Raw genomic sequence first — 8766 nt, 5'->3', positions numbered from 1 at the left:
AGGGGGGCATGGGGGTCCTCCCTCAGCAAGGGTGCAGGGGGGTGTGAGGGTCCTCTCCCCCGCGAGGGTGCAGAGGGGTATGGGGGTACTCCCCCAGCGAGGGTGCAGGGGGGTATGGGGGTCCTCCCCCAGCACAAGTGCAGGGGGGTATGGGGGTCCGTCCCCCCCCGCGAGGGGGCAGGGGGGTATGGTTGTCCTCCCCCCTGCGAGGGTGCAGGGGGGTAAGTCCACATATTTAAGCAAAACTTTTTGGTTTTGCAATATTTTATTACACACAGAAAAAGTGGTGAAAGACAGAATCAGACATCAATGAAACAAATAAATTATATTTCAGGCACAAAAACAAACAAGGTCACATTATATAGATACCATAATACCAAGTGAGCCAGAAGAGAAGAATGTGAAGCAATTTCTAAATTAAAGACAGACGATAAGAAGCAGTATTAATTGGTAGTAAATTTGAATACAGAAAAGGTAAGCAAGTTTTGTTTTGTTTTCTGTTTTTTCATGGATTCCATTTTGTCTTTTGCTTTTTATACAAAAGAAAACAAAAACAAGATTAATTTTAAGTTTCTAAAAATATTCATGGAACCACCAGTCCTTACATTTATTTTTAGTCTTCCAAGATTCTGAGTATACATACTTTCCCATAATGCCGTTTCTCGTTAACTGCCAAGTACGAGAATGCGCAATTTCGAACACTGTTGATTTTAGTTTTCAGAAGTTCGTTTCTGTTGCATCTTCTGTAAACATTAATGCAATTTCTACAGTAAGCTGTATTATTGTTTTCTTTTGTTTATAATATTTTTTCAATGCTGTTAACTGTTGCTAGATTAAAATAAATATAAATAACAATAAATAATGTATTTGCATTTACTTAAACAACGTATCTTGAAAGTGAAAGTCCAGCACACGGCTTACTAGCTTTAATTTGTATTAAAAGTAGGACTACTTACTGTAGAAATCACATTTATGTTTATGTAGGACCCTGGAAAAGGGTACAAGTTATTAACGTAGATAGTATACAGTATATTTAGGACTTGTAATACTGTTGTAGCTCAATTTTGCCAGAACATGTCACCACAAGAGCCACTCAGATCGATGAGTGTAAACTTTCTTATGTTCTTCTTATACAGCTGGTGAGTGCATAGTAAAAAAAGATTAAAAGTGAAAGCAAACACAGAGTTAATCCATTCATTAATGCCTACATTTGTTGTACTGTGTATCTATGTTTGCAACATGCCTTTTCGCACACCTACACCAATTCCCTTTCCCAGGTAAATTAGTACTTTATACTTTATAGCATTACATTTTGCACGAAAATACCCTCCCTCCCCCAAATGTTGCACTTATCTAATACACAAAGAAAATATGGCTGTTTTGGGAAGACATGGAAAGTGTGACGTCAACAGAAGAGGAGGAGGAAGAAGAGATTCGTACTGTACATACATTTCCATTTGACTTGAACTACTTAAAAAGATAATTTAGATAGTCTTCTAAAATACAGAACTTCTGTCTTTAATCATCTTTAGTACCGTGCCTATTTAACAGTATGTGTTTCTGCATATTTGGATGTGCGTGTTTGTGTGTGTGTGTTTTTTTTTTTTGATTGTACAGTTCTGCCTTCATCACCAACATCGTTTGTAAACTCGAAACTGATTGGTCCATCGTGATTCACGGTGTCCATGGAAACATAAGCCCGGAAATGAATTGCCCTCAGAGAAGGAATCTTTTAGCAGCGCCTACAAAGGTACCACGAAATGTTCCTGTCAAGACAACTGAGGAAGTCAGCACCTCCGGTCACTTTTTCTTTTTTAAAAGTAACAAAAACGCTTATTCACTGCCAAACATGAACTACTTTAGATGTGTAATGGCTGCAGTATAGGATACTGACCTTAGGTTAAGGGTTTTGGTGTTGGTAGAGGATCATTCATTGTTTTATTAACAATAATATGATAACCAATCAGAGTGCAGTGTCCTGACAGGAACATTTGGTGGTACGTTTGTAAGGATAGCGAATGTTTTACTCGACTTGCACACATAATGAGTTGTGGAAATTGCTGCTATTTACTGGAAGAAAATAAACATTTTGAATATTACTCACTGGAACATACGAGCACAGTAAACTTACACAGGAGTACTGTAAAAATAACTTTTTTATGCGGCTCATCTGGCAAATTAGACGGCAATTTAGCCGCCGACTGGAAATGAGAAGACTGTTCATGTGTCATATTTTTTTCAAAATGAAACAAATATTATTTCAATTTGAATTAGCTGAAAAACAAAACTCTTGGGCGTAAAATAAAACTCCTTAAAAGAAAGGAGAGAAATATGCTTCTGTACAGAAGACTTTTTTCAGACCTCATCTACCTTATGCATTGGTTTCCTTTGCATGATACATTTTTGATAGTTATTTATAATTTCTAAATATGAACTTGGTCATTTTTGACACTGGATGCATTTCAAGCAGTGTTTGTTTGGATATTTGTCCATCACTAATATCCTGATAAATACAGAATAAGTATTAAACAAAATAAATCACAAAATACTTGAGGACCCAGAACATTTATACACCATACCACATTTCCTTAAAAGAATACCACTTTATTGTCTTTAAATACAGCATAAATATGAATGGCTAAATTCTGCTTTTAGATACCAAGATAAGAATATAAAATAATCTAGACTTTAAAAACATGTATGATGAGGCACTTTAGAAGTAACGCTTCATAGTCTGAAAATAGAACAGCTGTATGTGGACATGGGAGAGGGGAGAGAATCCCAGGGCACGGCTTCCACACTCGTTCACTAGAGGAGAGAATCCCAGGGCACGGCTTCCACACTCGTTCACTAGAGGAGAGAATCCCAGGGCACGGCTTCCACACTCGTTTCATTAGAGGAGAGAATCCCAGGGCACGGCTTCCACACTCGTTCACTAGAGGAGAGAATCCCAGGGCACGGCTTCCACACTCGTTCACTAGAGGAGAGAATCTGCGGTGGATCTGGTAAGACTTCGAACTGAATAGCTACACTACTGTATATGCAATGTATGCAACTCCTACATTTCTATAAAGCAGAGACCACTTGATAACCTACTTCTAGTTAAATATAAATGAACACTCAATAGTGCTACATTTGGAAAGGAACTTAATAAATTCAATGACAAACTTCTTGTCATTTAATTTTTTACGTTTCTTTCAGTATTTCTAAAGATAAATTCCACAGAAACTGCTATAACCTGAATAATAGTTTGCTAAAAACAAATCCTTTACTAGTCTCATACATGTTTATCATACAATGTGTTCAGTGAAATATTAGATTAGATTTTCTTAAACATATAGAATCCTATTTGTATGAATTTGTAAACAAGCAACCAACTTTAAGGATATTTACTGCTTATGGTGTTTTTGAAAATGACAAAATCAAGACATTGGTTAAGACAACAGCTCAAAACGGAACGAATTCCTCATGAAATCATGAACTTGACTATTTGGTAACGTCAGTGAGTTCACCCTAGGATGCCACCAGATTTGGCTAATTAACATCTGAACCTCATTTTTGGAGTTTCTGCACACTGTAGTCTTTATTTGTGACAGTTCAGTGGGAATCATTGTAGTTTGTTTCAGACAGTGATTTGTGTGTGAAGCCATGTGCAAAGAGAGAGACTGTCCCCTTAGAAGCATTTTATAAGACACTCATTACTTTCTATTACTTCTTTATGAGGTCTATTTCATTAAGTAGCTTTCATGGAGGGGAACAAACTGTGTTACATAAATCTTGCATAAGCCAGAGTGTTTGGTAATGGTGTAAATCTACACTTAATTAATTAAGTTTTAACATTTTGTGTGCATGGTCATTGTCTAAACACATTTTCAGAAAAAGAAATATACTTTGTATATATAGTAGTAGTATGTATATACAGTATTACTTTAGTATTTATTTCCCATTTGAAATTCATAGTCACATATAGTATTAAGGTACAGTTTACAATTTGACTTGACAGTTGAATTGATAAAACATTGAAAGCATGTAAAAATCTAGGATTAAACAGTACATTTACAATTAAACATTTACTACACTACTATATTGCTTAGAAACTCTGTTTAAGGTGTAAACTTGTACAGTCTAAATAGGTGATGAATTTGTTAAGGATTTATGCAGGTGGATGACAGACCTCTGTAACCCACATGGCTACCCATCTCTGTGTATCAGTATGTACATAAGCTTTGGCCAGCCATCTCTGTGTATCAGTATGTACATAAGCATTGGCCATCCATCTCTGTACATCAGCATGTTTTCAAAACACCAAAATATCAGCTTTTTACCTTATTCAAGGCAGTACCATGAAGTGAACATGTTGACATTTAGTAGGTCAACTCCCAGAAAACTGATGAAAAATCTGCATTTCCCCTGGCTGTTGAATACAATGCCTTAACATATAACTATCTAGCAAGTACTGATTTATTTTAAACAGAACTACAAAGAAACAGTTTGAACGTGTGTGTCTTAGATATTTCCAGGCAGCAATACAGCATGTACATTATAGAAGACTGCCTTTATCTTTAGATTAGAGATTAAAAAAAAATTATCAAATTGTAGTAGTCATGCTTTTTTTTCTTTTCTTTTGTAATTAGTCAGTAAGTAGAAAGGGGAGCTTGTGGATCTCTTTGGTTGCATATGACTGAAAACAAATGGTAAACATACCAAATGCTTAAGAATTAAAACATTCAGTAAATCGTATGCAAGGGATTTGAAACACATTTGACTTAGACTTTACACTAATGTTTACTTTGGAAACTCAAACAATTAAAATAAACAATGTCCATAAGATGTGTGTTTAATTCTTAAGCATTTGATTTTACAGTGTGGATGATGTCCTTGTTACTAGTAAGGCAGACTATAAGACAGTGTAGTTGCCATGTTCAAAGCATATGCGTATAGGAATTGACAAAGTGGAATGGCGCAGAGGCACACCAGGCATCCAACTGCACTCCACACACCGCACAATTCTACATGCACAGATCATACCCTAGGATTCACCTTTGCATCCAACATGCCTAAAAGAAACAAAGCCAATCACGTCAATTGCTTTTTTTATGGCCTGAAGTCTGTGATCATTTCTGCAAGCAGTGAGATCTCTAATGACTGTGAACTGCCACCCAGTGGCCATGTAACAGCATAACAGATGCTGGTCAGCTGAGCTGTATTACTGTCTGTGCCCACTAGGAGGACCCACACTGTTTCAGAATTCATGCATAAGAAAATATTCAGTGAGATTCTTGACCCTGCAGGTTTTGGGAGGATTGGAACTTTGCTGAGGAAATGCAGCAGTTGTTCAGACTATGCGTGTGAAGAAAACAAAAATTTAAATCTTATTGTGGCATCTCTATTCAATGAAGTAGCAGAGAGCCACAGTCACTTTCCATTAAAATATTAACTGTTAGTTTCTGTTTAGTACATTAATCGTTTAGCCACTCTCAATAAAGCTGACCTTTTCTAGAATGTGGGCTACAAAGATGTAAGCATGCTCCTGATATACGTCTGCAGCTGGTATCCATGCATTACAACGTCCAGCTGTTATAAGCCAGGAAGCAACATGTAAAAGGTGGGGATTTTTTGTCGTTGTGACAGCATTTTGAATTTTAATATGTAAAAACGATCAGTACGATCAAAACAAAAATTTCTGAACATGATATTGGCTATCAGGTGTAACCTTTTAGATTTCCACATTATTACTGCTAGGTATTGTTAATTTCAGGGGTTGGACAAATAATTAGAAACACTCACAATGTGTAGTGTGCATTTTTGTGTGCTGTCCCTCATATGACAATGTATGTTGTCAAAATAAAGGAGTTGGTGGAACCTCAACCTTGTGATATTTCAGATAGAAGTTGGGCAGTAAATCCACATTACTAAATCTGGAATACTGGCTAATGCAGTGGATGCCTCGTGGGTTAGGGTTAGGGTTAGGGTAACTCCTTTTTGATCAAAGTAAAGGTTAGCAAGTTCCTACCAGCTCTTCAAATGCTCACGCTACTGAGTGGTGTACACACAATACAAAATAAGAATTCTCCAGGTATAATGTGAGCACAAGTTACCACAGCCAATCTGCTACGCATCTGTATTTGAAACCAGTTCAAACTGTTTATGGTAATAAGAGCTATAAAACACGGCAAGGAGTTTCTCATATGGGTAACTTCAAGAGCCCATTCCGACACGTGTGAATAATGTGTTTATGTCAGTTTGCACCTCTGTGCTTTTAGTGTGGGACAGAGGCTCGTAAATTGCTTTTATGAAGTTAGGAGAGCGAAGTTTTCTGCATTTAAGGGCCACAATCCTGCATTGCTAGCTCTGGTTAACTCCAAGCAGGGGCAGCAGTATACTGCACACATTTCCAGTGATGAAACTGATCATTGCAATCTGCTCACACATAGGGGTCTGTTTTGAAGATCTAAACAGTGACAGATCTAAATACCGCTGCTCTGTAACTAACATCCTGCAAAACAGCATTTAAGCTACTTAGTCTAACATGAAAGTATATGATCACTAAAAGGCACTCGGCACCAGAGACCTACAAATAGTGGACAAATGTGCTGCTCCTCGCATAGAAATGTAATAATCTAGCTTTCATAGATTTCAGCAGCGAAAATGGTATTAAAGCCTTCAAGGTAAAACAACTAGGGCACCATTTCGGTATGTGACTAAGGGGTTTAGACTGGTGACTTGTATGTGCGATTTTCAAACGTGTAATTTTAGGTGCTTCCAGGCATTTAGTCATCCGTCTTATTCACGGCTAGTTAAATTAGCCGACATACCAAATTTCCAAAGCATTTACATGTCTTAAGGCTTTTAGGAATTTGAGTTACACCTGCTTCTACTTGTTGTAACTTTAGTCACTATTGTTTAAAAGATAGACAAGTTACTACCCTTTTGAAAGTGAGAATGGCAGATTTCTTTTTTTTCGAAATGCTTGTGGTGCAGGCAGAGAGCAGGAGAATAAGGAGGAGGGGGGGTATACTTATTTTTTTTTTTTTTTTTTTTTAGATTATACAGACTCCATTTTCCACTAAACTACACAAGCAATATTGAATTTATGTGAGGAGTTATCAGAGGATTTGGAGAATTTGCCGTTCCTGTCGCAGTGAAGATAACCACTGCCCTAAGATTCTAGGGGGGGCTTTCAAAGTATGGAGGATATTTTATGCCAAAATAAAAAAGAAAATACATAAATAAATATTTATTTATTTATTTGTCATTTTAGCATATGGGGTATAAAGTCCAAAATAGTGACTGAAGGGACTGCGCGTGAATAATATATATATATATATATATATATATATATATATATATATATATATATATATATATATGCTTTCCAAAAACTACACAGTTGTCACAAAAAAACTAAAGAATAATTGTATACAATTGCAGCGGTTCAACACGTTATCCCATCCTCTTTTTAAAGAACATAAGAAAGGTTACAAAACAAGAGGAGGCCATTCGGCCCATCTTGCTCGTTTGGTTGTTAGTAGCTTATTGATCCCAAAATCTCATCAAGCAGCTTCTTGAAGGATCCCAGGGTGTCAGCTTCAACAACATTACTGGGGAGTTGGTTCCAGATTCCCACAATTCTCTGTGTAAAAAAGTGCCTCCAGGACACTATTCCATTGGAACACTACTATCATATTGGTTAATTACTTCACAGAAACCTTGCCATAACTATTAACAGACCACAGTATTACCAGCACTGGCAACACAATGGCTTTGGAACCAATATTTCAGGCCATGGTCCTAATAAAATAGCACACAGGTACTTATATTGTAATGCATTCAAAACAATTAGTCATTTTGTAATTGGCTTTGCTAGATTGAATATGTTTGTGTATCACTTTGCTGGTGTGCCGTCATGAGTTCCTCAGAGTCTGAAATCCCACTTGCACAGACAGCATGTTCTGTTGTAAGTGAAGATAGCAACAAGTACTTTGTTTTAGATCTAGAACATGAAAGTGGCAGTAGAAAAATAAAAATAATTTAAAAAACAAAAGGAGAAAGTGGAAAGTACTGAACGTTTTGCTGAATCTAAAACGGATGAAGACGTAAATATCCTTGCCAGCGATTGGTTTTCAGAAAGCACTCAAGCAAAAAGTAGATGCGCTGTGAAGTTGTTTGAAGCATGGTTAAAAGAAAGAAATTTAAAAGCTTTTAGTTTAGATCTAACGTCCGTGTAATATTGCTACTCTGTCATACAGCCTTAGTAGTTTTGTGACAGAATTAAGAAAATGTAATGGAGAGGAGCACTGTGGCAATTCACTATATTAACTTGTAATTCCCATACAGCATTTCCTCAGACTAAAGGGACGCACTTTAAGTTTGTGAAATGACCCAGAAAACAAACATTTTCTAAGTGTTCTTGATGTGAAAACGAAAGCTTTGGCAAAATCAGGAGTTGGTTTGCATAAAAGAAAAGCAAAGGTTATGTCCATTAAGACCAGAAAGAAATTTTATGGAAAATGTGACTTCTCAGATCTGCTACCCCTGGGAACCTGCTGAATACTCTAGTTTCTCTGTTTGGCATATATTTTACTTTGCAGGTTGGGCAAGAGCATCGTAATCTAAGAGTTGGAGTTAATAGTCTACTTCAGTTGGGCAAGGACTCATTTGGACATTTTTTAAAATACAAAGAAGACGTAACTAAGACAAACAGAGGTGGTCTACAGCATAGAAAACTGGAGTGCAAAGAAGTTATTGCATATGAGAACAGTAGCA

At 36.8% G+C, this 8766-nt stretch overlaps 1 protein-coding gene across 5 annotated transcripts in view; it reads right to left on the bottom strand.

Moving 5' to 3' along the window:
- LOC117422123 (nuclear receptor subfamily 6 group A member 1-like) overlaps nucleotides 1-8766 on the bottom strand; it is a 216344-nt gene that overhangs the window by 131248 nt on the left and 76330 nt on the right. The window lies entirely within an intron of this gene.

Source organism: Acipenser ruthenus, chromosome 15, assembly GCF_902713425.1.
Source record: "Acipenser ruthenus chromosome 15, fAciRut3.2 maternal haplotype, whole genome shotgun sequence".
NCBI classification, from domain to species: Eukaryota; Metazoa; Chordata; class Actinopteri; order Acipenseriformes; family Acipenseridae; genus Acipenser; species Acipenser ruthenus.
Note: the sequence above shows the minus strand (reverse complement) of the source record. Positions and strands in the feature narration are given on the sequence as shown.